Genomic DNA, 13,961 nt, shown 5'->3' with positions numbered 1-13,961 from the left:
GAGGTGCTTTCCTTCTCTCTTGATTGTATTCCCAGGTTATTTCTTTGTCTTTTATTTACTGTTCCTGTTGTGCATGAGAAGCACCCTGCTAGCTACAGGCCAGGAACATCAGTTCAAGCCTGCTCTGAACAGCTGGGAGCTTGTTGGCCTAAGACATATTGCTTTAGAAGCCCCAAAGTATATCAAATACCTGTAGGTGACACAGAAAAAAGTGTGTGATGTGTAAATTTTTAAAAGATTATTGCAAATATTTTTGCAATAAATAAAGATTACACCTAGGTTGGATGTGAGGGTAAGTTAGTTATCGTTATTATTATTATTATTATTAATCTTACTATTATGATGATTTTTAAAAGGCTCCATTCTTTGCCTACTACGAGTGGAGTAACATAAGTGACATTTAATAACAAAACAGTAAAACACATGTTCAAATTCCCACAAGAAAAGAAAGACAGAGTCTTTTTGATTTGCAGCTATAAGAAGATATTTAGAAATTAAAGAGATTGCAGAGTATAATAGCAATCTCATTTAGTATAAACTACAATTACCACCATCAAAAACATAATGTGAGAACTATCTGGAGAGACAAACCAAGCTGGCAAGGCAGAGCTTTCCCATCTGGGATGGGAGTTAAAGAAATAAAATATTATCTATACTAAAAACCATGCTGCAGATGAAGACCTCAAATCCTCCTGATTTATTAAGAATCTGCTTGGATTGAGACACTGGAATATTGTCAGTTTTGGAACGATCCACCGGGGCCTGAACAACTCATGTAGATGTGGAACGCCAGAGGAAAACCCCTTTGCAGAGTCTCAGTCCCCATCCTCAGCACCCTCCCTACCTCATGGTGCTGCCTCAATTTTAGCTGAACCACGATGGTTTGAGGTTACAAAGCAGCTTTAGTCCCAGGATCCCAGCAGACAGAACCCTTCCCTTTTTGCAAAGCAGCCAAAAGAGATCAAACAGTGTCTGAAAAATCACTCAGCAAATATTAGGCAGGGAGAAGTGAGGAAACAAACCCCCCCTGCCAAGCTGAGCCTGGAAACAGAGGAGCTCAGCAGTCACCATTCCCATGCTGATGCTCCAAAAACTGCATTTCACTGCTCAATATGGCCATGAAATGGGAGCTCCCCTCTGCTGGATGAAATGCCCAGGCAGTGATTCTGTATTCACAGAGGTTCTGTCAGACTGAACCTTGCAGAACACCACGAGGAAAAGGGTCCTCAATTATTTGCAGCATAATCAGGAAAGCCTGCCCTTAAATCCCTTACCTCTGGTGAGCAAGCAACTGTACATTTTCAAAAACCCAAAGGAGCAGAATAGAAAATGACAACAGATAGATCCTCTTCAGATCTAAAGAGATACTGGAAAGACTATTTAAACCAACATTATCATGTTATTTACTTTTTTTTTTTTTTTGCTTTTAAGAGCTCTGAGAGTGCTCTCAAAGGGTAGTTTGTGTTCCTGCAAACCTGTTTTTTTAACACACATAAAAGATCTGCTCTGTGTTTTGATGTTTGCTGAGCAACAGGTAAGCCTAGGTGCCAGCAGCACGGATGGGTTTGGGTGTCCAGCTGGAGATGAAGGGCACTGAGGGGTGTCCTGTGCCACTGACACAGAGCAAGGATCAGTGTCACGCCCCAGTGTCCCTTTACCCCTGGGTGAGGATGGCTGGAGTTACGTGACTGCCTCACACCCCGGGGTTCACTCTGTCCCCCAACCTGCTGCCCAGGTGGGCACCAATTGTCAGCACAGAGCAGGGCCAGCAAGCCTGACCCAGACAGTGCAGATTTAATATTCCCTAATCTCCGTTTCCCCATCCTTAATTAATGAGACTCCTCACCTGCCAAAATAAATTGGAGCCACAAACCAAAAGGTGAGCACAAGGTTATTATTCATGCCCTGTGCTCTTACAAATGTCTCCTCTTCTGACTAATGAAGAAAACAGGGTCACAAAGATGTAACTGAGGAAATTCTTCTGTCCTCAGATTTGCTAAATTCGCTCAGATGTGACAAAAGAATCTGGCCAGCCAGGCCTTTTCTCCAAATCTTCTTCAAGCAGAACCATCTCACAATGACAGGAGACATCACCATTTAACTCAGCACTCATCAAGTGCAATCCCCTTAGAGCTGGGCAAGGCTTGGCAGCCTTTAAATAGACTGAACATTTCTCCCCTGGGAATTAGATATTACAGAAAGGTAAATTGAGAATACAGGGATAAAGACCAACAAACACTGAATTTCTGTGGCTCATCTGGCCTGATTTTTGGGGACACCAAGAAAACATCTCTCCTCTAGTGCCAGTTTAAGTTGTAGCCTCTGATTGATTTTGCTTTACAATCCAGGGAGGAAGTGGGAGACTTGTGACCTGAATCTTACTTTCCAAATCTAACTACAAAACTGATCTGGCTCCTAAAATGGTTTGGAAGAGCCTTTGAACTTAAAATGTAACAGATAAGCCAAGGAGAAAAATTATCACATTGAAATTAAATATGGCAACAACAAATAAACCAGACAATTTGTTGCACAGTATGGATTCTGAAGGAAAACATTGCATCCATTACTTCTTATCATTGCTCCAGGAAAGAAATTCACAGTGAAGGCAAAAAATGAAGTTAGCAATGATTTTTCACTCATGAACCTTTCTCCAGGGATGAGTTATAAAGGAAAAATATGTTGCCTGGAAGAAGAGAGAGAGCAAGGATTATTTATGTGTATATATTTAGCAGTACACTTGCACCCACACTTACACTGCTACAGGAGAACCACTCAACAGCACATTTATACTTCTTCTAATTTTGTCCAACTAGATGAAAGAACTGCTTAGTCAAGGAGTAGTAAAATATCCACATAAGCTGATTCTCACTTTCATCTGGGGAAAGCTGAACATGAAGGCTTTCTAAATATCAGCTGGTTCACAGGGGGGCAATAACACTAACCCAGATTGTTGTGTCCAAATGTGCATGGGACAGGCTGAGACCTCAAAGGAAAGTGAGCAGACAGGAAAATAGGCTGCCTTAATCAGAACAGAAGTTTTCCACAGCAGAGGGGCAAGGGAGGGAGTGGAATTAAGGAAAGGTGTTGATTTTAAGAGTGGTTCAGGAATATCAAAGAGTGGGAAGCCGAGAATGACGACAGCGTTTGGGGCGAGAGCAGGCATTAGATCAAAGGTAATATTACATGAAGCAGAGCATCAAACATCTCACCAACCAGGAGGCACTGAAGTGTAAATAACGAGTAAATAGAGGAAAGGAGGATGGAAACAGGGAAAATGTGGAGTGAGCAGAGCTGTTCAGGGAGAAGGACAGCCACAAACACGGCACAGCCAGCGCAAAAAGACGCCGCTGTTTGATGAGTCTGCACCAGCTGCTCAGTGGGGCACGGAGGGATTGCACTTGTGGGTTTGTAAATTCAACAGGTAGATCAAACCTTGGAACCTTTGGGCCTGTTTGTCTCCTACAAACAGCAACAATAGTGAATCTTTTGCAGAGGCATTGAAAAGAAGCAAAAAATGTGTTCTCTGCCTCTGAAGGGGGTTTAATCAGGCGTGGAACAGCAGCCTTAGTGCTGACCAGTCTGGAAGCCTCCCAGTTTGCCAGCAGCCTGATGCTGCACTGGGGTGATCACTGCCAGTTTATGCCCAGGCTGACACAGCCTGGCCATAATTCATCAGGGTACATCAGTAATTAGGGCAAAGAAATGGGACCACCCCCAGGATTAAGACTCTGCACACACCCACGTAGTTTGTGGCACTGCAGCTGAGACAATGAAGATTCTGAGACATCCCCTGGCAGTGTGGTGAGTCCCACCCAGACCTCTCTCAGGGGTTTGCATGGGAAATATCCCATGCTGAATTATTGATCATGCAAACAAACAGAGATGGAGAGAACTGACACAATTCCAAAGTGAAAACAAAGAGCAGAAAGGCAGGAAATGGTACAGGATAGCAAAGGTGAGGTATGGAAGCACAGACATTACCCTTATTGAAGGATATTCCTGTTATTCCATGACAGAATAACAGCATTACGCCTTCTTGCTCATGGTGCTGCTTTGGTTAAATCCCTTAAGGAGATTAGAAAGAATTACAGACACCACTGGACAAATCAAACCCCTACAAACATGCATGTTTTAGTGCACATAGCTACCACCAAAATGCTGCCATGGTGCAGAAATGAGTGGAGAAGCAGACTTCCTTGGGTTCCTGATGGGAAGCTAGTGAGGAGAACGGAGGTTAGGAATTTTAAGCCTTACTTGTTCCCTTCTGGTGATTTCCATGCTCAGCTGCTCCCCATCCCTTGGGACAGGTTCCAAGATAAACTCCTCTGTTATAGAACAGTAACCCCCAGTCACCCAGAGAGGGATTGCAGAAACCACCTCTGTGCTGCTTTATTTTGTATCTCCACGTGCTGTGATGTGGGTTTTACACTCAGGGAGTTATATCCTATATCCAGGTTAAGCTGCAAAAGTCCCACTGAATCTAAAAAGGTGTTAATTCCTCTAAAGGTTCTGCTGATTTTCACTCTAGAGCTGGTATTTTTACAAACTAAACCTATTATGTTCTTCTGCATGTCTCTATTCATAAGAAACGCTTCAAAATACAACGCAGGTCACTCCTATAATGAGCTGCAACAAACATAAAACCTGAGCATGTACTCATGTCCTCTCCAGCATCTTGGATATATGGATGGGTTTACCATAAAGCATTAAATGTCTTTTTTGTTAGCATTCAAAAGAATGCTTGGTCGGTGCCTCCAGACATTTTTCATTTCCCACTTCAAGCAGGATTCTGTATTTATCAGACCTCCTCATGCTTCTTTAATTGGATTCTTTGCCCATTGGAAATGCACAGCAACATTCTCCTCAGAACAATGCGCCCAGACAGAGCACACCTTGTTTAAAAAAACATAAGTACATTTCTTGTTTGAGCACAGAAAAAACAACATTTCAAATTCCTCAAGAAAAGCTTCAAGGACACCAGAAGATCCAGGGCAGGCTGGTACTGACCCAGCAGAAGTGAGACCTGTGATAATTTCACTTTAATCCAGTTTTCTCCTGCAATCACCTACTGCTTATTATTCCCTGTCAATAACTTGGTTTGTATTTTGAAATGTTTCTGAGACCTCTTTGCTATACCCTGAAGTTTCTGTACTCTCCAAGAAGCAGCAAAGGCACAAAACACAACTGAGAACACACAAACCACAGCCTCATTATTCCAGGGGGTACCTACATCCCACAAAACCAAAATACAGGCAGTAATTTTCCAGAAGATGACACTGCATTACTGCTACACAGAGAGATTTAGTGAATTTACAGGAGAATTTACTGCCTGGAGTACTGCAGGAAACAATGACTAAAGAGTAGCAAAGCATTATTTCTCAGTGCACAGCAAAAATCTACACATCTGAGAGAATTTTAAGGGCTACCACAGACTGCAAACTCTGTCACGATCTATAGACATCTTCTGGGGGCTTCAGCTAAGGCAGCCTCGGTGAGATTTGGGGTAGAACCAAAGAGTTCTGCAAAGGAAAAGTGAATCTTGGTGTGAATGGAGAGCAAATGGGAATTTCAGGGTGTGGAGGCACCACGAGGAGCACACAGCAGGTCTCAGAACAGCCTCTGATCATGGCACTCAGATTTGCAGCTTGTCAGGGCTCCAAAAATCTTAAAAATGCATTTTCAAAACCTGCACATGGTCAGCAGGCTAAGACAACCCCAGGAGACACGAGAGAGCTTGACAGCTGATATTTTCACACAGTTTAAAAAAAATTAAAATAAAAATAAAATTAACTGAAAATGTAGCTGTTATTCTTTGTAGTCATTCCTCTACTCTTGATTCAGACGTGGGCATTCACCACACTGCTGATACTCTGATACAGCAGCTTTGCCTACAGAAATTATGGAAGAAGATCTGGATCAGGACTTTAATCTTATTACTGATTATGGCTATTTTCTGATTTACTTGGATTAGTTTCTCTGAAGATTTTCCCCTCAAAAAGCCTTGATGCCTCTCATTGCCAGAGCTCATGCGACCACTCCAGGATGTGCTGGCTGTGTACACACAGACCCTGCTGAGAGAAGGCAAATATCATTTGTCCTTTCTTTTTTCTCCTTAAAAAGGGCAATTCCCTGGAAGTTTACAGTAATAGGCCATAGTTTCACGTGAAGAGCTCAGCTGAGACTGGAAGATGTGTCAGTCACTTGGTTGGCAGCATGTGAGGAAGTGTGAGTTTTTCTTCCTCACCCCAACGAAATTCTGATGGCAAATATCTCTGAAAAGAAACCATTTTGGTTTTGTTGCTGTTGTTTCGGGGTTTGGGGTTTTTTCAAGAGTGCTTGTTAGAATTCTGGCCTTTTGGGAACTGGAATTCACCAAAAACCATTTAAGAATATCTGGCCCCAAAGCTCAACTTCATTTCCAGTGTCCTTGCAGACATGGACCATGTCCTTTGCTCCAAGTGATGCCAGGATTTGATCCAGGGGGTCAGGATTTTCAGAGGACAATATTAAGGGCTTCTTCACCCAAACTCTTCCCATTCCAGGGGTTACCTGAACCTTTCCATCACTCTCACGCTGGAGCTTGGACCTCTCCTGACACATCAGCTATTTCCTCACAATGAACTGGTCTGACTCAAAGAGTTTAAATGTCAGAGAGGTCTTCAGAGCCCTGAAATATGTGTGTGAATATTCCTGGAGAGCCTCAGGGGGAAGGAACTGCTGCAAGTGCTGGGGAATGTGGGTGGATGGCACCTCAAGGAAAGAGAGTGGGCAGGGCAGTAGGGAGTGTGGCATCCAGCTCCCATGGAACCTCATTAAGGTTTAAGGCAGCATTTTTAACCCCAGTGGCAAATGTCATTCTCACCTGACATTCCAGTGTGTCCATTTCAGGTTTTCTGCCCATCTGCATGATCCTGAGAGGATGTGAGAAGCCACACACAAACCGGAATAACACAAATTCATCACTCGGTTAAAAGAAGCGCCTAAAAACCCTTTGAAATTCATATGCAAGCAGTCTCACCAAGGGCAGGACTTCGCTTACTGGATGTACTCTGGCACAGAGCCAGTGGCAGTAGATCAGTGTCAGGGTGGCTCCAAGTGACTGCTCTGGCAGTGATGGAGCACAGGCACTTCCCATTTTTTCATTCCCTTACTCCCATTAACACATGCAAATGATGTGCCTTGCTGTGTCTCTTGTTTTAGCAACCTCAGTTAATTCCCTGTTAACACAGGTTCTTTTTTGCCATGCCCAGTAGACATTTAAGCAGTCTATTTTTTTTTTTTTCTTTGGAGGGAGTGGAAAGAGAGAGAAACAAGCCCTGATGGGGAGAGATGAAGAATGGCAGAGTAACAAAGCACAGCAATGAATGCCAAAGGACCTTCTCCTTCTATAAAGAACCTGCTCAGGAGTAATGGACTAAAATGCACAGCACAGAGGCATTCAAACAGCAGAGGTGTTTATAAACTCCAGAATGCACTTGTCAGCTAATTCTCCATTGTGCTGCATTTGTGGATGGATCCCTGTAGCTGCTGCAGAACAATGCTCCTTGAACACGCCGTTGTTTGGGACATATTTTCCAGACATATGCCATTCACTGGTGGTTGTTAAATGCTCCATCCATAAACCATTATGTGCTTCTATATTGAGGTTTCTCCGCAACAGGCAGCTGTTTGACAGGGAATAAACTCCTGGGGACAGCAGCAAATCAAATTAAATATATCTCCACAGAGCTATCATAGGGGGCTGCATGGCTTGATAGGCTGCATCAAGAGCAATAAACACACACAGGAAGAGCAAACCAGAGATAAATCAAGATAGTCCAAATGAGCAAACAGGCAGACAAATCACCAGTGCCTCCATGAAAGCCATTAGGAGTTTCAGTGATGATTTCAACAGAGCCACTATTTCAGCTGTCTATCTGTGGGCAGGATGGTATAATCCTATAAAAGTCAGAGATTATCTAATTAGTGTTCTTTTCTCCCTGACTTTATGAACTTGGTTATGGGGAATTACACTCACTGATATGCCAATAAATAAATTCACTGAGAAAAAAAAAAAAAAAAAGAAGTGGAACGTGGTAATAGTTCAGATTTCATTCATTCTCTGTTCTAATATTTATTTTCCTTCTATAAACCTGTAGCCTGGAGTTTAGTATGGGCTAAGGAAAGAAAAGGGCCTGATTGCTTCATGGAACAGAATCAAATATGTATTTGCCTCAAACACATATTTGCCTCGAACACTGGCTTATTCTCATTGAGAATGTTTTTATAAATATGACAACATGAATGTTTCCTTACCTCCTACTTTTATGTATGCATCAAAGCTCATGGAATACAGACTGGTAGAGACACACTCTGCCCCAGGGAGGAAGAGAAACAGCAAATGAGATGACAACATAGTGAATAAATTCCTCTTAATTAATAAATTTCATCATGTTAACAATGGCCTAAGCGTAGGAGTGAGCACTTCAGGGAAAAAGTGCTCACATATCTTACTTCAATATATTTTATATCAAAAACCTACTCTTTCAATGCTCCCTTTCTCAGCCACTTGTGTCAGACTGAATAGACTCAGATCCTCAGAATTATTTCCTTCTGGAAAAGAAATGATAAATCTGTGTAGCAGCTAGAAGAGCCTTGTTCTGTTTTAAAAGCTTTCACTCCTACATCATTCATTCTGTTAAGGCTCTCCCTCACCTAGCACTGCACAGGCTCCTGATCCAGCTGGGTAACTGGAGTTTACAGCACCACATTTTATTGGGTTTATGGTTTCTCTGAGTGATCTTATCTAAATCAGATGCATATTAACAAACAGAGAAACTCACCTGTGCTGCTCTGCCTCACAGAACAGTTCCTTCTCATCACATGTAACCTGTGTGTTTCCACCGTGGATCTGCAAAGCATCCCTCCACAGGCTGCTTGGGAAAAGGTGGGAAAGAAGCAGTGGACAGCTGTCCCTAATTAGGCTAGCCTAGTATTATTTTAAAATTTAGTCCACCCAGCTTGAAAGCTCCTGTGCACCTGTGACACCACCGTACCTCGGTTAGTAACAATTTTCAGCAGGGACAAAAACCTTCAGTACTTCTTTGAGAACAAAGTCAGGAGGAACAGGTATCCCTGTGCTCAGCTGTGTGTTACTGCTGCTTCACAAAGATGCTTTACACCTTCTCCCCTCAGTGCTCTGCTGATGAACCTGGGAGATAACCAGGTTCCTGTGAAAGCTGGACAAATCTGTCCTGATTTTAAGCCTCTGAAAGTCTTTGCTTGCACAGGCTCAGGGGAAATGCAATCAGAGTGCCAAATTCTTTGAAGCGGTTAGCTGTCCCCAGCATGCTCCATTGCTTGGCTTGCAGGGTCTGAGCAAGAATTCCCTCTGCAGCTGTGTCCCTGACACCCAGAGCAGGGTAAAGCTGGATAGCAGCAAACTGTCTCCTGTGACACCAGTCCTGCTGCTGGTCACCAAGAGAATAAAAGGGGACATGAGGCAGTGGGAGCCAAACCAGAGAAAAGCAGCAAAAGGAGAGTGGTGGTGTAAGATCAGCAACAGGAGCTGAAATTCACAGATCTGATGAAGAATTTTACTGGGGTATAAAGATTGGGATAAGAGAGGCTGAGGAGCAGCCCTACAGGAAGGGATCTGGGGGTGCAGGTCTGAAGGAGGATTAGAGAGTCAGGTGTGTCCTGGGAGCCAGGACAGCAAATCCCACCCTGGGGTGCACAAACACAGAATAAACAGCTGGGCAAAAATGGGATTATTCATTGCTCAGAGAAGCTGTGGCTGCCCCTGGATCCCTGCAAGTGTCCAAGGCCAGGCTGGATGGGGCTTGGAGCAGCCTGGGACAGTGGAAGGTGTCCCTGCCCACGGCAGGGGTGGAACAGGTGATTTTTAAGGTCCCCCTCAACAAAACCCACCACTCTCCAAATGCAGGGAGGCTGGGCCATAAATACAGCAGAGAGCTGCACATTCCGAGTATGGCATCAAAGATCTACGGTGCAAACTGTGTTTCAAACACAATCTGAAGTTTGGTAGGGCTCAAAAGATGATTATTCAAAAATCCAATTAAAACTTTATCTTTTGCCTGAAGTCATCCTCTTAACTCTAACATAACTCATTAGGAGAACGTTACTTGCAGTAAAAATATGAAATTTCAAGGCCATCTTGTCAGGAGAATATTCTCTGAAAAAAAAAACCCACAACAACATTTGTTTTAAAAATTTAAGCAAACATCCTTTAAATATTTAAATTGCATTTTAAATACTATTCTGGAACATGAAGTCTATCTAAGTGTATTCTTAGATACAGACTGTAGTAACATAATGACTTTTTCCCTATTTGAAGTTCTGGCATCATTTCCTTTTCTTTTGTAATTAAGCAAAAAACAACATGTGTCATTTTAATTCTCAATTTTCCCTTTCTCCACCACTCCCCTCAACACTCCCAAATTCTGACCCTGGTTCAGTAAATAATTCCAGTCTAATTCCCAGTACTTGGGTTAATGAGTTGTCTGGTTTAAAAGTCACATTTAGCAGAGAATTTCGCAAATCTGTTTCACTAAATGAGTTACTTTAATTTTCCTTTGTACTTTTCAGTCTTTAAAAAGAAGAAAGGCCTATTAGTTTAAACAATTTAGTAAAAATTACTTTTTTGCTTGCCATTTCTTAAAAATGGAAACAGCATATCTTTTATTTCCTCACAATCTGACCCAATACTGCCTAATTTATCTCGTTCAGCTACAGCTGCAGGTGCTGCCTTCCAGAGATTATCATTGTTAATTCTGCCCTCAATTAAGAGATGATAAGGAGGATATCGATCGGTATTACACATAGTATAAAAACGCCATACAGCCTTCTGGTTTTCAATACCGAGCTGTTGCAGTGAGCTAACGCATCCTGCAGGCAATTCTGGCATCTCCAGGAATAGCCACACGGAGAAAGGGACGCAGCTCCTCTGTAAAAACCACAGAAATCTGCATTTGCACGTGTTCACGACAGCCCTGGCAGCAGAGAGATCTCGGGTTTGCTTTTGTCGCCGTGACAAAACAATCAAGGCAGCCCAAATCCCACTTTTTTTCTTTCAGGAAACAAATCTCCCATCGACTTCGACAAGGGCAGCGCTCGAACAAAACCAGCAGATCGCGGCATTTAGCAAACCAGATTAACCGGGGGATTTCTGAGCCTCACTCGGAGCAGCCTGCAGGGACAGCAGCCTCTGGAGCCGACACCAGGCTGCTGATAGCGAGGAGCTGGCTGGAACGCCAGGAGCTGTTCCGGCAGCGCTGAGGGAACCGGGAGAGCCCCAGGAAGCCCAAGCTCTTCCCAGAGGGGCAGCAATGAGGAGGGTGGTGCCGAGCCCAGCGAGTGCCGGCAGCTTCAGCAGGGCTGACGCGAGTGCCCGAGCTGCCCTCCCCTTCCCTGCCCTTCCCTGCAGGGCGTCTCCGGTGGGGAGCGGCTCCCAGGCACTGCCGCAACCCCCACGGGGGAAACCAGGGACTGGGAGACACAGCCCCTCACCGAGCTGTCCTCTGGCTCCCAGCTGCAGTCTCAGAGTGAGGTTTAATAACTTACCCAGCTGTGTCTCAGTCCTGCTACAGATGTATAAGTATACATTAATTTATTAGCTATTAGTGGCAAAAAGTGATTTTTTTTTTTTTTTTTTTTTTTATGAACAGTTTTGGGTATCCTCAATAAAACACAAAGCTTAAGACTGACTACAAAATACCTGGAATATAACCGGCTTATGCTATGGTAATTCCCTAACTAGAAGCATTCCGCTTGGAAGTGACACACCAAGGCAATTCAGCTTTCCCCATAACCTGTGGTTGATGCCTTGATGGAAGATTTGTGGCAGCTGCATGTGGAAAACTACCAAGCACCAGACACTCAGCTGGGTAACAGCTGGAACACACCTGAACAGGGTCATGACATCCCTTTGGGTCCATTTATGAGTCCTTTTTTGAAGACAGGTACTCAACAGTGCACATTTACACAACAGCCCAGTGGTTGACACCTCTGCTTGAGAAAGGTTTGGGTTCAAATTTCCTGAAAAATTCAAATGCTTTGGAAGCAGTAAAAAGACCAGACAATAAATGTGATGGCTCATTCCTAATTTTCAACAGAAAACAATGCTAAAGTGTTTTAACTGCTCCTGGCATGCCAAGCATAACCCTGATCCCTCCTTCCCAGGGGAGTTTCCTTACCAAAAGGCTGAAGAATCACACTGCCCTTACCTTACTCTATCTTTACTACACCTTTGTACCCCTTTCCCCAAGGAGGAATTCCCACAGGAGGCACGTTTTGTAGCTCATGACAGTCAATGACTAAAATAAACTCCAGAGATATACGTGGCAAGTTTGTCAGCTTCAAGAAGCACTTACTCCTTTCTTTTAGCAGGACTCTCTGATGGCTCAGCACCTGCAAACAAACTGAAAACTGAACATCCCCCAGCCAAGCACTGTTTTGCGTCTCACTGCTCAAGCAGGGCTCCTCTCAGAGCACAGATCCCACTCAACCCCATACAACTGGCACAAAGGGAGGCCCCGCTCCCGTGACAAGAAAAACGGCCTAAGTTGATCATAAACAAGCCTAAGTGACAAAGGAACATAATTTCTATTGATTTGCTTTCAAAGGCAGGATGCAGCTGTGAAACTGAGATGCTTTTCTATGCACCCCCTTCCAGCACAGCAGCTCCCACTGCTCGCTGAGGAGAGAGCCACTGAAAGCAGCCTCCCTTTTCCTTCTCCACACACGGTCACAGAGGGTGTCCTTTCACATTCTGTGCTCCTCAGAAATGGCACTGCAGTGGCACTCACTGAGAGCGACAGAAAGGAACTGGCCTTCTCTCTTCCTCCCTGTTGTGAAGACTCCCTCTGACAGAGTACAATCCTCTCCAGGGACGGTTATTGTCCTGGTAAGTAGTGCAGATGGTGAATATTTATTTTTTTTTTCTCCTCAGCATCTTTCACGCTAAAATCTCTCTTTAGTAGCAAGCTGGAAAATCCAACAGAAAGACAAAAATCAATGGCCAGTGAAAGAAAACTAATAGCACTTAACAACTGAAGGCTTTTATGGGCAGCCTGTCCCACCTTCATCTTCAAATGATCCTTTTGCACTCACATTGGTGCTGTAATTCTGACACACAACTCACTGCAGGAGTTCTGGCCTCACATTGCTAACTTATCAATATAACAGATGATGTGACCTCAGAAAGCACAACACAACCAATAACCACAACCATAACAACTGTTGCAAAGGAAACAACTCTGCAGGTGCTGCGGTTCTGATGGAGACCAGATGTCACGTAACAAATGTACCCGTCCACAAGAGCTCCAGGAAGAGGCTGCTACAGCTTTGTCTGCAATCTCCTTCTCAGCCCCACATCACAACTCCGGGGAACACCAGCAAATTACACTGGCTGCTAATGCAGGGGTGACTGGGTAATTCAACATCCAGAGACACGTGGCACCTGCACGAGGTGACAGGGACAGACCTGATCGTGACATGCCAAAGCACACGGGTCAGTAGCTGAGAAACCACTCCTGGAACCACACGGTGCAGGTGTGAATTTGTTTGCCATGCCCAGATCGCAAACAAATTATCCTGATTTGAAGATTGGTAGGAATAAAAAAAGAGAGAAGCCTGCTTCCCGTGAGCTGAGAGCAGAGCTGTGCTGCTGTGTGAGATCTACGCAGGCAGAGGTCTGGGAAATAACTGAAGTGTTAACGAAGCATTAGCAGCTTTGCTTTTCCTTCCTCATAAGCTACTATTACTTCATGTCACTGAACCAATTCTCATACAATTGTCTGGGGCTCCAAGTGGAAAAACCTCATTATCCTTCGAGTCCAGCTGTTAAGAATATGGGATTATGTTGTATTTCCATCTGCAATACAGCAGAAGCGTTAGCTCTTTTTGGCCAGGAGGATGCACATTTAATTGCCCTCACAGCTCCCTCTGCTTCAAAATAAAAC

Source organism: Corvus hawaiiensis, chromosome 12 (genome assembly GCF_020740725.1).
Source record: "Corvus hawaiiensis isolate bCorHaw1 chromosome 12, bCorHaw1.pri.cur, whole genome shotgun sequence".
In the NCBI taxonomy this organism is placed as follows: Eukaryota; Metazoa; Chordata; class Aves; order Passeriformes; family Corvidae; genus Corvus; species Corvus hawaiiensis.
The sequence above is the reverse complement of the archived record's forward strand: the minus strand, read 5'-3'. Positions refer to the sequence as shown.